The 17,340-nt window shown below is 42.7% G+C and overlaps 1 protein-coding gene across 1 annotated transcript in view; it reads right to left on the bottom strand.

The window, feature by feature from the left end:
• RPS6KA1 (ribosomal protein S6 kinase A1) overlaps positions 1-15,962 on the bottom strand; it is a 145,473-nt gene extending 129,511 nt beyond the window's left edge. Inside the window, exon 1 of the mRNA XM_053268338.1 lies at positions 15,943-15,962. The gene's annotated coding sequence lies outside the window, so the exon portion shown is untranslated. The remainder of the gene's footprint in view (positions 1-15,942) is intronic.
• Between the last annotated feature and the right edge of the window lie 1,378 nt (positions 15,963-17,340).

Raw genomic sequence — 17,340 nt, 5'->3', positions numbered from 1 at the left:
GCTTATATGGCGTGGGAGTTAACATGGGCATCTTAACTTACTATTTCCATTCCTTTTTAGAGTACGAGAGAAAATGTAAAGCATCTTAACTCTCAACTTAAACTGAGGGTTTTTGGATTACTGAATTTCCAGACATTTAAAAAATATATCTTATAGTTCTCACATATAGTCTCCCATTCAAATGCATACTATGGTGGACCCTGCTTAGCAAAGGGGACAATTCATGCTTGCTACTACAAGACCAGCTCTTCTCCACTAGTGTGGCCTGTTCTTGTCTTTAGGAACATAGGAAACTGCCATATACTGAGTCAGACCATTGGTCTATCTAGCTGAATATTGTCTTCACAGACTGGCAGCGGCTTCTCCAAGGGTGCAGGCAGGAATCTCTCTCAGCCCTATCTTGGAGAAGTAGAAATTTTTCACCACATGAAGATAAGAATGATTCCCCCTACTTAGTAGCTTCACAGACTGGCAGCGGCTTCTCCAAAGTTGCAGGCAGGAGTCTCTCTCAGCCCTATCTTGGAGAAGCCAGGGAGGGAACTTGGAACCTTCTGCTCTTCCCAGAGGGCTCCATCCCCTGAGGGGAATAACTTACAGTACTCACACTTCTAGTCTCCCATTCAAATGCAACCAGGGCAGACCCTGCTTAGATAAGGGGACAAGTCATGGGTTGTACAAAATCCTGACCCAGAATCAGGCCCACCAAGAATGATTTAACACCAGGTTAAATCACCAACCAAAAATTCCAACAGGGTGACTATATGTGAGCGCTGCAAGATATTCCCCTTAGGTGATGGAGCCATCGCTCAGTGGTAGAGCATCTACTTGCATACAGAAGGTCCCATGTTCAATCCCGGGCAGCATCTCCAGGTAGGGCTGGGAGAGACTCCTGCTTGAAATCTTGGAGAGCTGCTGCCAGTCAGTGTGGACGGTACTGAGCTAGATCGACCAATAGTTTGACTCAGTATAAGGCAGCCTCCTATATTCCTAAATACTGACTCACCTGCAATTGTGTGAACCTTCCCACAGATTAATTACATCTTATCTGTTCAGAGATCCTGTGCATGCACTCCTGCTTTCAAGCAGTTTGGGGAACCATTTGGATTCTAGTAGTGGGGGCGGGCAGAATGCTGTCTGCAAAAGTCAGTCCGCACTTGGGTTTCAAGATCAAAATGTATCAGCCCAAACGAAGCTGAATCCAACAAAAGGACACCACAGGGTGATAGAGCGGACCCAAAAGCGACAAGAAGATGGATGATCCACTCAGTGACGGTGCTCTGGCATCGAGGGAGGCAGCTCTGGCAAGACTAGCTTTGAAACAGCCAAATCAGACCAATTTATAGTCCCTAAACAAGCCGGTTTTGTAACAAGTTTTGGCAGTCCGGAGTGGGGGCAGGGGGAGAGGGGATAAGAAATTAAAGGGGAAACTCATCCATTCTCGTTTGTCTTCTTTTCCCTCTTCTTTTTGGTCTCCCTTTCTGGCAAGGAGGCAATTTTACAGCTCCTCTGAATGAATAAAAGCTTCCAGCTCTGTTCATCAGCACTACATTCAGTAGAAACATTTTTTTAAAATGCATTTCCATTGTCATCTCCAGTTTAAAATCTCACACTGTTGACACTTCAAGCAAGAAGCAATTTAGTGCCTGAAGTCAGCTCACAATGGGATTCCAATCTGCATGCTCTTAACACTTCACAACTGAAAATAGGCACACCTGGGCTGACAACAAGATGCTTCCACAGGTGGAATAATGCTCTGTTGAAAGAGTTTATAAAATATTGCCTTTATATAATATCTATTTATTTGCCACATGAAAGCACAGATTGGATGCAGGTCTGTTAGGTCTTCAACTGTTCAGATGTAGAATCTGCGTAATCCACAGGCAGGCGGCAGCTCAAGAATGGTATGAGGACCCATGAATGATACAGCCACCTTGCTGAAGCTAAGCAAGTCTAAGTCTGATCAGTGCTTCTTTTTCTCTTTGCAGATTTTAGACTGTCAGGTTGCAAAATCTGACATTAGTGTAAGAATCTATATAACCTGTATAACCTGTCTACAAACAACCCATACTCTTTCCTTTCCCAGTTCTAAGACATAGGCACAGCTGTGCAATGGGTACAGCAGACCAACAATGTTTAACAGAGTAAATCTCCAGATTTACTCACCAAGTAAATCGCCAATGCATTAGTCACTTGTACTAATGCAAAATCCCTTCAGGGAAATTTCTTGTCTGTACAGGAAGAAATCAAAGTTCTTTTCCAGCCCAAGGCAGTCTATGCAGCAGCCTAAGGTTGCAGTCTTAACAGCAGTCTTAAATAGCAGCAGCAGTTTATTTCTCAGTAGATTTCCTTGGTGTGACAATTAATCATTGCACCAGAAACTGTTGTAACATGTATATATTCAGGGGATTTAATTCACCTCCCCTTGCTTTAAAGCTGTTATTGAATATCTTAAGGCACCATCGGGCATTTTTCACACATGGCTTTTAGCGTGCATCACCTCCAGAATGGAAAGCGTGCGTTCACATAGCATCTAGATTTACCCCGAAGTCCCTGCAAGCTACTGGGAAGCACTTCACACACAATTCAGGTTTTTCATTGAGTGTTAAGAGTGTAGCCCGATTTATACCCAGAACGAAAAAATCCACTTTTTGTGTTGGTTTTGGGGGGCAACTTTGAACTCACAGTAAAGTCTTGCAGTAAACTCGCAGTAAAGCCTGCTGTGTGAAAAATGCCCAGGTACAGGGACCAGGACAGGAGACAGAATCCTGAAGGGGTTTTTGGAGATTTTTTGTTTTTAGTTTGTTCTTTTTTTGATGTGACATTTCAGCATTCTATTTGGGCTGCTAAATCATTGGAAATGGCAAGCAATGCTGCTTTTTAATCTCAGTTATGGGAGAGTTTTTGTGGTTCGTGTCTAAACAAGGGTACTACGTTCACAGATTCTATGATTCAGCTCCAGTGGTACTGTTAAATGCACTGTTCTTCAACTAGTCTCATCTTAAGAGGGCCTGTTAGACTCTCATAAAACCAACTATTAGACTGTCATTATGGACAGACTGTCATAAGGCCCAAATTCAGATATTGACTAACACACCTGCTTCTGGCATAGCTTTCTGTGACCAGAATTTTTACAGCAGTTACATTAATGTACCTCTCTGTGGAAATATGACATTGGCACTACAACACTTCCTGGAAGAATTGCTGAGCAAGATTCCCATTGTTGCTGATCAAGGACTGATTTTCGTAACCACAGAGCACTGAGTCAGGAGGTCATTTCAAGGCTGCAGTTTATTTTGCATGTGATAAAAGCATGGCTTTAGGCATCTCTTTTAAATCTGTGACTTGAAGATAGTGCTGTACTTCCCTGAAACTGATAGCTGAACTGAAAGACAGTTGTTTGGGGAGGGGAGGGTTGACAACCCCACCCCGTGATTGTCCTGGAGCCTCCAGGAATCAGCATCACTCTCCAGATTACTATTGAAAGCAATCTTGGAGACCTGAATGGACTGATATTGTAAACAAATTGTTCTACTAAGAACTAATCTGCCTACTTTTCTTTCACTATCCCTACAACTGGACTAAATTTGATCCAAATCAGTTAGGCAAATCAGTTCACAAGTTAGCCCAACTGCGTCTCAAGTGTTCATGCATCCGCCATCTTGAATTAGGGTAGATGACATCATCATAAGCTACGCCACCGAGGCGTCCCTATGTGTCCCTACATCTGTAGCAGATTTGGTTCAAATCGGTTAGGCGGTTCACAAGTTAGGCCACTTGCGCCTCAAAATTTTACACATCTGCCATTTGAATTGGGGTGGATGATATAATCCCAAACTACGCCATTGAGGTGTGCCTATGTGTCCCTACAATTGTACCCGATTTGGTTCATATGGGTTCATATGCATTGCGAAGTTGATAGGGGGACACACACATGGACACAAGGACATACACACACAGAGAATGTCGGGTGATCTCATAAGCCTACTGGAAAGTAGGCTAAAAATATACAGGGGGGAAAAATCTCCAGGGATATCTTCAGTCGGAGCTGGCAACCCTAGAGGAAAAGTCATAGCTCAGTGCCACAGCACAAACTCTGCATGCAAAAGGTCTTGGGTTCAATCTCCAGCATTACACCTGCCGCCAGGTTTCCTGGGGCAAAGTCCTGTGCTGGGCCTGGGGTCCCTGCCCAGCAATGGCTCAGGATCTCTCTGCGCCTGCAGAGGGTGTCAAATGCCCCACCCCTTGTGCACTGCCTTCTTCCCCCTCTTGGGCATGAAGGCATCTTGCCTCCTTGCTGGTGCCACAATAATCTGCTGCCTGAGGTGACTGTTTCACCTTGCCTCATGGAAGCATCGCTCCTGACTATCCACTAATCTTACCAGTAGAAGCACCCACCCTCAGAGAAGAAGAGAAGCTTCCACCTTGGCCGCCGAGTCCTTCCTCAGATGGGGAAAAGAGAAGCTTCCACCTTTGGCAGTGAGTCCCTCCTTTCCCATCTTTGGAGGATAAGAAGAAGAGAGCCACCACTGTGTGCCAAGGCCTTTGCTGGTTTGGGCCCGTTCCCCCTCCCACTGGTTCATGGGCTTTCTCACAGGGTTCTCTAACAGCACAGAGATAGTTCTCTGTGTCACTGTAGGGGCCTCTGGGAGAAAGGTTAGCTTCTGAGAAAGGTGGAGTTGAGCCACACTCAGCTGCTCCTCTTTCTCCTGCCTTCCCCAGAAGTAAATGGGGGTACCCCCAGGCTCTGTGATGATGCAGAAGCCTCTGGGATGCTCCTGTCTACAGATACCTAGCAGCAAAGGCAGCGGTAGTGTGAGTCTGCCAGCCGACTTGTGTCACTGCTGCCACCACAAAGGAGTCCTCATGGGTCCACAGGAACCCTGCCCAGCACCTCCAGCTAAGACACACAGAACTGAGCGAGATGACTCAATGGGCTGGTTCCATATAAAACGTTTTATGTCTTTATGAATTAGACCAAGCCTCTGGAACTATGGTGACAAGATTCAGAGGTCAGAGCTTCTGTACCTTTAATAGTGGAGAAGGAATTTTGGCAGATCTAGCTTGTCACATTGGTAAGAAAAGTGGCCCCTGCTGAAATGATTTCTACCGCACAGTTGTTAAACCGCTCTCTTTTTACGCAATCTGTTACTGGTCACCACACAATAACTTGTTTTTGTTTAAGGTCTTTATATTCCACTTTTTAGATGACAACCTTCCAAAGCAGTTTACACAAGCATCAATTACAAAACAGTCATCCATGAAAACACAAGTAATAGGGGGAAATGAAAAAGAGAAAACATAAAATCACATTAATACACACCCTGAAAAGAATAAAATCTAGGCAAATACAAGGTTTTATCCAGTGCCAAAAAGATAGCAGTATCAGTAGCAGGTGAATCTCCTGCTCCTGGGCTCCATTGCAGGGCCACCTCAGAAGGTTGAGATCCTGCAGGAGGGCCTCTGATTAGGATCTTAATATATAAACAGATTTGCATTAAAGGAAGCAGCCCTTGAGATCTCCTAGTCTCAAGCTGTTTAGGGCTTTCAAGGTCAAAACTGCCTTAATATTGTTGTTTTAGAACCAGCAAGCTGTGTCCCACATGATGACCTCATCACCATGATGGGCAGTAAAACTACTTATAATCTAACTGCTACCTAGCACGGTGATGAGGTCATCCATATGGGACGCAGCTTGCTGGTTTACACAGAATGACACTGGTCATCAAGACATGCTTTTCACGTAGCCTACTTTTCATTCCGTTGAACAGTAACAACAACTTTATAAAAAGTAGTTCAAACTACATAGTTAGTCACACCCCAATCTACCCTCCCACCCCATCCCCCTACCTAATGTCTCCTCAAACCTAATGGTAGCAGCAGTTGTTCTGACCTGGCCTCAAACAGGGGCCCACAAGGTACAACAACTGTTGCGTTCCTTGTGTCAGTAAGCAGGTATGTTGAGCTCCTGAGATGTTGACCTCTTTGGTAAATCCAACTTGGGAAGGACTCTTTCTTGGGTTCTGGATTCAGAATCCTCCTCACTACCTAGCTCATCCTTGCTGCTGGGGTCTGTATCCTGCACCACAGCAGCTGGGGTTGGTGGCAGCAGGAATTTGTCCAGCTCCTCCACCCTGGAGTTCTATCTGTCACTTGTGATGTATTTACTTATTTACTACATTTATATCCCACTCTTCCTCTAAGGCAGGGTCTCTCAACGTGTGGGTCCCCAGATGTTATTGGACTTCAACTCCCATAATCCCCAGCCCCAATGACCTTTGGTTGGAAATTATGGGAGTTGAAGTCCAATTACATCTGGGGACCCACACGTTGAGAATCCCTGCTCTAAGGAGCCCAGAGTGCTGCGCATAGTTATGTTTGTCCTCACACCAATCCCATGACAGCAGTTGTTGCTCCTGCTCTCTACCTGCTTCTTTTCAGAAGGCAGAGGGTGGGGGACAGGGCTGCTGGAAGTGTGGAGTCGCTGAGTGGGCCAGATAGCTCCCACCATGCTTCCTGCTGCACCTCCTTCCAACTGCTCTAATTGCTGTGCTCTGCCTTTTCAAAAGGCAAGGAATGGGAGGAGCAGGAGCAGAGGTGTCACTGTTGCCGCCGCAAAGTAGGTTAGGGACAGGCGAGGCAACCGGCAGCAGTGGGTGCAGGTCACCCTTGCTGCCGCCTCTGCCGATCCACTGTCTGACTGAGGCCTTCACCTCCCCTCATTCGTGCACTGGTCCTAGTGCCGCAACTTTCAAAGTATAAGCTGGATATCTAAGCTTTTGATAAGCTAGAACCTAATTATCTACAAAACCTATTGGACAAACTTGAATTTGGACCAAAAATGTAAAAATTCTTTATACTATACCCCGACAGCCAAGGTATTGGCTAACGCTCTATACTCAACAGACTTCAAAATCCAGAGGGGGACTAGACAAGGCTGCCCATTATCCCCACTTCTATCTGCCCTTTCCATCGAACCTTTGGCAAATGCAATGAGATCATCAGTAAAAATTAAAGTTCTTAAAATTAAGGACATAGAGCATAAGATTAGTCTCTGTGCAGATGACATCACTCAATACTTGACCGATTCAAGCCAAGTAATCTTGAGTATATAAAGTATCTTAGCAGATTTCAAGAAGGCATCAGGTTTTAGCATCAATATCAGTAAATCCATAATTGCTAGTTATAATACTGCAGTGGAAGAAAATTTACGGCTACAACTTGAGACACAACTCAAAAGGGCAAAAGAAAAGTGGAAGTCATTAGGTATTTGGATACCTACTGATGGCATCTCACTCACTGGGATTAACCATGTACCACTTTTTCAAAAGATTGAACAAGATCTCCATAACTGGAATTCTTTAATGTTATCATGATGACTACAATGAATTCATCTAATAAAAAATTATAATCTTACAAAAATCCTCTTTTTATTTCAGATTATTCCATGTCCTATCTCTAAAGCCCAGGTTTCACAATGGCAGCAGATTCTGGACAAGTTTATCTGGAGCTATAAAAAACCAATAATACAAAGAGCAATACTAAAACACAACAAACAAATAATGTTTGAAAGGTTTAAAATATCCAGATTTACAAATATACTATGACTCCACAATATTTTCATGCTTACCTAAACTTATATTGTCTCACAATGACCAAACATACGCGAACCGGGAGTATCAGTTTTGCTATGCATACAATGCTGAAAAAATATTATGGCAAACCTGGAATTTCACAGCCAGGTAGTGCCCTAGCAATAGTAACAATGGTGTGTGCTGCCGTGGATTCCAGTGTTTCAGCTCCTATTAGCAGCTGAAGCCTAGGCGTAAGTCTCCCAGTGTTGTCTCAGAAGTAGCCTAAACCCTTTTTGAGCCTAAAGCTGATAGCACCAATGAGCCAAAGAGGAAGCAGAAGAAAGTTTTCATCAGTTTTCATCATCAGTTTTCCTACGTTCTTCTTTAGAAGCCTTTTGCCATCATAAAATGGCAAAGAATATTCAAAAGGGAAGCAGAGTTTAATTTGTGCCAGGCTCACCCTAATATCTCTTACTTTTCTTGTGATTGATGCTGAGAGAGCTGATTCCCACAAAGAGGCAAGAAGCTTGAGTTCACAATTATCTTCACAATTGTTTCATGAACTTTAAATAGTGATGGCAGCAAATGTCCGCTTTATGCACTTTGCCCAAATAAAACAGGCAGATAGTCTAGCTTTATATATGTTTACTGTTTAAAAGATCCTTACATGCCATACAACAGGGGAAACGTCAACAAAATAATTTTTAAAATCTATTAAATCCCCTGCTAACTGAGCAAAGAGACACCTTTTTAAAGGCGATTATCTTATATTTAGCAGGGGGAGAGCATCTGGCCCTATCCAGCTCCAGCACAGCATCCCTCCAGTGGCTGTTGCTGGTATCTGCCTTGTGTTTCTCTAGGTTGTGAGCTCTTTGGGGACAGTGTTCTCTCTAATTTTTTTCATCTGTGTGCGGAATGAGTTTTGTTCTGGGCAGCAATATTAAGGCAGTGTGTGCACATGTATTCAGAGTGGGGCCTCCCTGATTCAACCTGAGTGGGATCTAAAATTAACTGAGCGGACATGAAAAAACTTGTGAGCACAAGCATGGGTGCATGCCTTAGAGGGAACACTGACATGGGACCAACTTATTTATGTATTATTTGTTTTTCTGTGTCAACCGCTTTGAGAACTTTGGTTGAAGAGCGGTATATAAATATCTGTAGTACTAGTACTACAGAGCAAATAACAAACAATTTTTTTAAAATTAAAAACCTGACGTAAAATGTATGGGGTTTTTGGGGGGGGGGGGCGTGGCGGGTTTGAGGGAAGAAAAGGTAAAAGCTCTGCTGAATCTATTGCTTTAGTTTCTGCTAGGGTGGCGGTCAAAAAGGAACTGAGGGAGAGGATGGAATGGTCTTTCTCCACACAGTCACATCAGTGTTGGGCAGAGCATAGGAACATAGGAAGCTGCCATAGACCGAGTCAGACCATAGGTTCATCTTGCTGAGTATTATCTTCACAGACTGGCAGCGGCTTTTCCAAGGTTGCAGGCAGGCATCTCTCTCAGCCCTATCTTGGAGATGCTGCCAGGGAGGGAACTTGGAACCTTCTACTCTTCCCAAGCGGCTCCATCCCCGGAGGAGAATATCTTCCAGTGCTCACACTTCTAGTCTCCCATTCATATGCAACCAGGGTGGACCCTCCTTAGCTACGGGGACAAGTCATGCTTGGTCACACCAGTATAACTTAAGTCTGGATCCCAGAGACTTGCCTAGCGGAAAAGCTGGGAGAAAAGACATACCTGAGAGACACAGTATCTATTCTGAGCCAAAGGGAGAGCTGTACCCATGTTTTCCCTGGTTCGGTCCCCCAATGCTGCAGGTTGCCTTCCGGCCTAGCTAATTCGCTTGCTCACCTTCGCCCGCCTGCCCTGCCTGCTGCAGATTACCCCCAGCAGATTCTATCATCCTTTCTTCCCCACCCCCTGCTCCGAACTGCCTCATTCATCAGGGAATGGAGTAACCGTCCCACTTATTGGCTTGGAAAGGCCTACTCTCAGAGGTAATCCACGCAAGCGAAAACTTTGTCCTCCTACTCAGGTTTGGGAGCTGTGTGTGCTTTTCCCCACCGGTTAGGAGCAGCTTTTCTTCCTCCCTTGCTTCCACACAGCCAAATATTGGGAGCACACGCAGGTGAGGCACCGAAAAATGGTTAGGGATCCCTAGCTCCCCATCACAAGAGACACTAAATACTGAATCAGTTAGCATGTAGATAAAGATAAAGTTTGCCGTTGGGTCAGTCAGTGTCAACTCCTAGCGACCACAGAGCCCTGTGGTTTTCTTTGGTAGAATACAGGAGGGGTCTACCATTGCCTCCTCCAGCGCAGTATGAGATGATGCCTTTCAGCATCTTCCTATATCACTGCTGGTATGTTTCCATAGTCTGGAAACATACCAGCAGGGATTCGAACCAGCAACCTCTGGCTTGGTAGTCAAGCCATTTACCACCTCTAAATTCAGTAACCTCAGAGCTCTCAGAATCTTCTCCTGATTTGTTTCTGTCAGTGGTTTTATTGATTGCTGGCACCACCATGTGATAGAATGAGGTATAGACACATACCAAATGAAGCTATCTACAGCTTTAAGCCAAAGTGCTCATAGTGTCCAACTATGGGAACTCTCATGTTTTTGAATGTGAGACACCGCACAGTTAGACTTTGAGCATGTTCACAAGTGGGACTTAAATTGCCCCTCTGCTTATGTTTAATGCCTGTCAAAGAAAGAATCCAAATATATGTGTATATAAAAGTGAATATTCTTTAATTACAATGAAGATAAGATATACCCATCCACCCAAGGGACACAGCTCAGTTAGGATCTTTATTCTATTTCTCAAGGTGCTCAACAGACGGCAAACGTGATTAAGTCCTTTTATTACTCTAGGGGTGCCTTTTTCGTGCCAGCTATAAAGTTGTTGGAGGCCAAGATATATCCCCAAATTATTTATGGGTTGCAGATTGGTCCTTTGGAAAATTTCTCTCAGCTTGAAATTGTACAAACTAAATTCCTGAGGGCTATTTTTCAAGTACCCAGGGGTACAGCAAATGCCGTCCTTCATAGGGAAGCAGGGGTCACCACCCTGAAAGTGAAAGCATGGTTTTGCATAATTAAATTTGTTTAAGCCTGGTCTTCTTTCCGGCTGGTCTTGCCCCTTTAGTGTTATCAGGCAGTTTCGTTTCCAAATGGAAATCAGCTCTGAAATTAAAATTGCAGCACTTGGGCACGTCTCAAGAAGCTCTTATTGGGCGAGGATTTGAGCAGGCGCTTTGCTTTGTGAAGCAACGGCTCAGAGATATAGATTTGCAGGAGGAGTCTGCACGGCTGCCCAAGGGAATATATTCTGGTTTTCAAATTTTTAACTATAAACCGGCTGAATATTTAGACCAGATTTTGGTACCAAAATTTAGGAGATTTCTGACCCTCGTGCAATTGAACGCTCTCCCTTTGGCAGTACTTGATGGTAAATACACACAACTTCCTTATGATCAGCTCTGTTGCCCTTTTGGCTCAGGGGATATAGAGTCTATCAGCCATATTATTCTTTATTGCCAGTTTTATTGGGACGCTTGAACCAAATTTATTGCACCCATTTTAATCATTTATCCATGTCACACAGACCAATTTTATTTGGAAATTATGCTGTCAAATTTCAAACCTGTAATTTCAGATAATGTGGCAAAGTTTTGTTTTGTGGTGTTAAAGCTCCGTAAAGTAATTGTATTGTATTACAATTACCGTAAAGTAATTGTATTAGTAATTTGAACAGTTTGTAATTTTCAAAAATTCTTGAATTTTGTTATCAATGTTATTGTTATCAATTGTTAATCTGGTCTGTGACCATAATAAACTAAACTATAAAAGGGGGGAAAAAGCTCAGTTAGGGAGTTAAAAACTCAATTGTTAAAACTGTACACAATGATACTAAAATAGTCTCTGCAGAAGTTGGAAGAAGTTAAATGTGCTGAAGGTTTCTCAATGTAGGTGGGGAAAAAAATCCAAAATAACATTTTTGTTGGAGAGTAAAGTGTTCCCACACAGTAGTCTGTTGTTCTTCCAAAGGTCTAGGTATCTCATGAAGATGCATATAATGTGTGCTATACACTATTAAACTCCATCCGTCTAAGGATGGGATTTTCACTAGCTGCTGTTTTCTTTGGAAGAACAACAGACTACTGTGTGTGAACACTTGCCACTGAAGAAGACCTTTGTTTTGGGTCAAAACCCATGTGGCAGTCTTTAACAATATAACACAGTTGAGTACTGACTCTGGATATATTACTCTCCAACAAAAAGAAGATTATTTTGGTTTCCCCCCCACCTTCATTGAGAAACCTTCAGCACATTCAACATCTTCCACTTCTATAGAGACCATTTTAGTATCATTGTGTGTGTGCGCGATTTTGACAATTGAATTTTTAATTCTCTAACTGGGCTGTGTCCCTTGGGTACATTTTAGCTTTAGTGTAATTAAAGAATATTTACTTTTATATACACATATACTTGGATTCTTTCTTTGACAAATAGGCATTAAACATAAACAGAGAGGCAATTTAAGTCCCACTTATGAACATGCTCAAAGTCTAACTGTACGGTTACACACACCTCACACATACACACATATTTGGATTCTTACTTTGACAAATTTATGTTTTGTTGAATCCATATAGGATTTGTGTTTTGTTATGTTTAATGCCTGACCATTGTTCAAACAGAAGAGAAAGGATGTCATTTGTCATGGGAAAGATGGGAACATAGGAGTCAGACCATTGGTCCATCTAGCTCAGTATGTCTACACAGATTGGTAGCAGTTCTCTAAGCTTTCAGGCAGGAGTTTCCCCCTGCCCTACCTGGGGATGCGAGGGACTGAACCCTGGATCTTCTGCATGCAAGCAGATGCTTTAACACTGAGCTGTGGCCCCCAGCTTATGAAAGCAGCAAATTATAAGGTTTATAAACATATGCATGATATGGAGAAGGTGGATATAAAGTAATTCACCCACACACTCACAATACTAGAACTTGGGGTGATCCAATTACATTAATTGCAGGAGATTCAGGACTAGCAAAAGGAGGAACACCCTGCATCATTAATTTCTGGAATTCATTGCCACAAAGTCTAGTAACAGCCACTTGTTTACAGTGGCTTTAAGAGGGGATTAGACAAATAAATGGAAGACAGTGATGTCAACATGGAGCTTCCATGGTTAGAGGCAGTTCAAACAGGAAGGGAAGGAGGTGTTCTTCCTCCCTAAGACATGCAGAATGCTCAAGGGCAGGTGCTATAATGCTTGACGCGACTCTAGAAGCTTCTGAATACTGTTCTGCGCAGATGCCATTTCCTCACATGTAACAGCAGAGACCACAGCCTCTATAGCTCTATTCGGACATGATGTTGTACCTACATTCAGATGTCTGCACAGGCATACATGTGTTTGTGTGAATGACCATACATGCGGTCATTTAAAAAATTAACCTGGCTACAGGCCCCCTGAAAGGCAGCATACAGAAAGGAACTGTACTGCTGAAAACGGCATCCGTTTTAAAAGTGAACCAGTGTAGACAATCCCTCAAATGCATGGTATACACAGGAAAAATATTGCTGTGCCTGCATACATGTAAATAACTGTACCTATAGATCTGTACCTTTGTACACTGTACACAGATTGTATGAGTGTTGAACATCTGCTAACTGGGCAAAGAGGCACCTTTTACCATGGTGATTCTCTTTATTTAGCAGGGGGAGAGTAACTGGCCCTATCCACCCCCAGCACAGTACCTCCAGTGACTGTTGCTGGTTTCTATCTTGTGTTTCTTTTTAGATTGTGAGCCCTTTGGGGACAGAGATCCATCTTATTTGTTTGTTATTTCTCTGTGTAAACCACCTTGAGCCATTTTTTGGAAGGGCAGTATAGAAATTGAATTATTATTATTAGTAATAATAATAATTATTATTATCATCATCAACTGTGAAAGGAACTTATGTTCAGAGTCAACCAAACCAAACACCTCTTGCGAAGCAACTGTGAGTGAGAGCCATTGCCTTCTTGCGCTGTTTGTGGACTTCTGGTGGCCACTGTGGGAGGCAGAATGTGGGACAAAAACATAGATGCTTGGTCTGATCTTGATATTCTTAACCCTCCACCTCCCTCTGCATTTTAAAATGGTGTATTCTTGGGAACGTTTTACCATGACATTATTTTAAACATGTAGTAGATAAGCTCTATATTACAACCTGAGAAGGCTCATACCGTGTTTGTGTGTGAGAGAGAGACATGGGAAGGCTTCCAAAGACAAAGGTTGAGCATTTCTGCTGTAATTGTTGCATCTTTCTTCCTTGGTCCCCACTATCAGGGATATGCAAAGGGCAGGCTACTGGGGCAATCTGCCCCAGACCCCAACAAAGGAAGGGGCCCCTGCTTCAACTCCTATCTACCATTCAGCTCCTTTGTACCATTAAATTCTGCTCCACTCCTACCACATCATTCAACAGAATTCTTGGTATTTTGTTTTAAAGTTTCAATTTTTTTTGGAAGAGGGAATGATTGGAGTATAAGATGAAACTGAACTGCAAAATGTAGACGTTGACTGGACCATTATAAACTGGGCAAAGAGGAGCTAGATGTGAGAATTCTCACATGTGGACCATCCATGCAAGAATTATCACATATGCCTGCTCGCCCCCCCAATTTTGTACACATATGCATGAATCCTTTGATTCAACATCACACATGTTGAACGCCTGCCAACTTGGCAAAGAGGCACCTTTTAATGTGGCGATTCTCTTTATTTAGCAGGCGGAGAGTACCTGGCCTCAGCACAGTATCTCCAGTGACTGTTGCTGGTGTCTCTCTTGTTTCTTTTTAGATTGTGAGCCCTTTGGGGACAGGGATCCATCTTATTTATTATTTGGAAGGGCAGTACAGAAATCAAACAAACAAACATGCTCCAGTGCTCCATAAATCCTCTGGGTGGCCCTGGCCATCAAAATGGTTCCAATTTGCAGGTGGAGAGAATGCAGTGCCCATTCTGAAGAGTCCAGACATACAGCACAGTTCAGCCTGCCAGTTCCTTCTACTCCATGTGCTATTATTTATATTCCTCTTTTCAACAAAATAAAAAAGTTCTCAAAGTGGTTTACAAAGCAGAGGATATGAAATGAAAAATGGCTCCCTGAATCTAAAGAGACAAATGAGGAAGACACCAACAAGCAGCCACTGGAAAAGATATTATGATGGGATGAAGAGGGGTTGCTGCTATTTCCCTGGTAAATATAAGAAAATTGCCACTTAACAGGTCCCCCACTGTCCGATTAGCAAAGGGAGCCAGGCACATAACATGGATTGTGCAATCCACTTGACTGGCTTACTGCAATCATGATGGAGACATTGTGGGGAAGAGAATAGCTGGGTTGCCCCAGGACAATACCCATGCTTCTGAACTTTCGCAACGAACACCGTGAATGAGCATATGGGGCTGCCATCTGGAGAATTAATAACTTGATTTTGTGCTGATCCAACCTGCCTCTATGGGTGGCCAAGCAAGAGGTTTTAAACAAGTACCTGAAACTGACAGCCTTGCTTTTTACTCTCTAAATAACAGCTACATGGGTGGGGCAGTTCTAAACCATGGCTTGGGAAAGGGTAAGGGGGCTTTAACACTATGCCCTAATGACCATCCCTATCTGGATCACCATCAATAGGATCTTCCCTCCTGCAGGAAATAGAAGACCTGCTGGGGTCCTAATCAGGATCAAATTCCCAGCCCGCCCCCACAACTGCTAGCTAGATTTTAAAAAGAATGCCTGTTCTATGGTTAACAGTGTGTGATTTGACCCCAAGACTGTACTGCACCGGCTATTTTGACACTTACTTCTTTAGCTTCAGTCATCTGTGCCTCTATCATGCAATACACAGCTATTATGAGTTGAAATATTTTGTTTTTTTGTAATCTGACAAGAAGGGTATTGTCTAACATCCTTTTAATTTTAATGGTGCTACATATTTTTTCCTAGTATGTCCGCCAGCAGCTGTAATGTATTTTCTAACTTTAAAATAATCTCATAAAGTAGTAATTTGTGTAGAAATTTGATTATCTCACCCTCCTCCAAGAAAGCAAGAGTGTAAGTGAGAGAGAATGGGAGGTATAAGTAATTGATGGCTAAGGTATAGAGTAAGGTTTGAGCATAGGTGGTAGCAGAGTGGAAGACATTCCCAGAGGAGCTCACAACTTCACCCATTGCAGGATATGAAATGTACTTTTCTTAGGGCACTTTTGTTGGCTACAAGCCTATGTTTAGGATGAAAGCATAGATGTAACTCATGCCTTTTTCCGTTTCAGAAACCTAATAAGCAGGACAAAGCTTGTCACTCACCGCAGTATTTGACCACCACTGAGCTGGAGGGGAATGGTCACACTGCCATCAAGGAAACAGAAGCTTCAAGTCCTGCACATTGCAACAGAGATCTAACCATCTACCTGCCACAGAATCTTTCTGCTACAACATTCTCAACTGACAACAAGCTCTCACAGTGCCACTTTTAAAACCAGCAGCTCCTGATGGAAGTTGGAAACCAAAATATCCAATCCACAAATCCCTCAATTTTTGTTAATCTCCACATTGGTATTAAAGGTAATCTTGAAACACATGCAATATTTATACACATTTACAAGTATATTTACATAAGAGATAAGACAAGATAAACTACATTTAATCTGGAAAAAATGATAGAAGATGCAATGTACTAGGTATTAATTATGGTCCAGATAATTCAAATATGGGTATTGGAAGAGCTGTGAATGATCCAGTGGATGGCTACAAGATTTATTTTATTTATTCATTTATCGTATTTGTACACTGCTCCAAACTTTCATCTCTGGGCGGTTTACAATAACATAAAACAATTAAAAACATATACAAAAAACTTAAAAAAAAGTTTAAAAGTAAACCAGAGATTAAAACCCCAATTTATTTATTTTTAGGAAGCTGAGAAAGCTTGGGTGAAAAGATGGGTTTTAAAATGTTTTTTGAAAATTGCCAGAGATGGGGAGGATTGTATCTCAGCAGGGAGCGCATTTCACAATCTCAGGGCAGCGACCGAGAAGGCCTGTCACTGTGTACCTACCAAATGAGTTGGCGGTAACTGGAGACAGACCTCCTCAGATGACCTCAATGGGCGGTGGGGCTCATAGTGAAGAAAACGCTCTCTTAAATACCCAGGGCCTAAGCCGTTTAGGGCTTTATAACTAGCACTTTGTATTTTGTCCGGAAACCTATTGGCAGCCAGTGTAGCTCCATCAGTAAAGGAGTAACATGGTTGTTTATAATTGCCTGTTTGTAAGTAGTAAGTAAATTTTATTTACAGTCTTAGACCAGACATTTGTTAGTACTATGCTGTATTACAGTTCTGGTTGTCTTGTTCATAAAGGTTGGAGAGATGTATGTTTGTATATTATGACTGAAACATAAAGAAGCCCTTAGGAAAAATGAGAAAATGGTTCCCAACATAAATGGCTTTGATAACTCATTTGTTGAAAAGTGCTATATACATATTATAAATAATAATTTATAAATGGAAGAAAATGATATGGAAAATAAAGGCAACTTCACTGTAAGCTGTATTCTAGAGGAACTAGAGACTGCGTCTGGTTAGCTAATATTGATAATAATTAATAACTGAGAGCCAGCGTGGTGTAGTGGTTAGGACCGGGGAGACCCGAGTTCAAATCCCCATTCAGCCTTGAAACTAGCTGGGTGACTCTGGGCCAGTCA

The sequence above is a fragment of the Hemicordylus capensis genome, chromosome 7, assembly GCF_027244095.1.
Source record: "Hemicordylus capensis ecotype Gifberg chromosome 7, rHemCap1.1.pri, whole genome shotgun sequence".
Taxonomy (NCBI): domain Eukaryota; kingdom Metazoa; phylum Chordata; class Lepidosauria; order Squamata; family Cordylidae; genus Hemicordylus; species Hemicordylus capensis.
The sequence above is the reverse complement of the archived record's forward strand: the minus strand, read 5'-3'. Positions and strand labels throughout refer to the sequence as shown.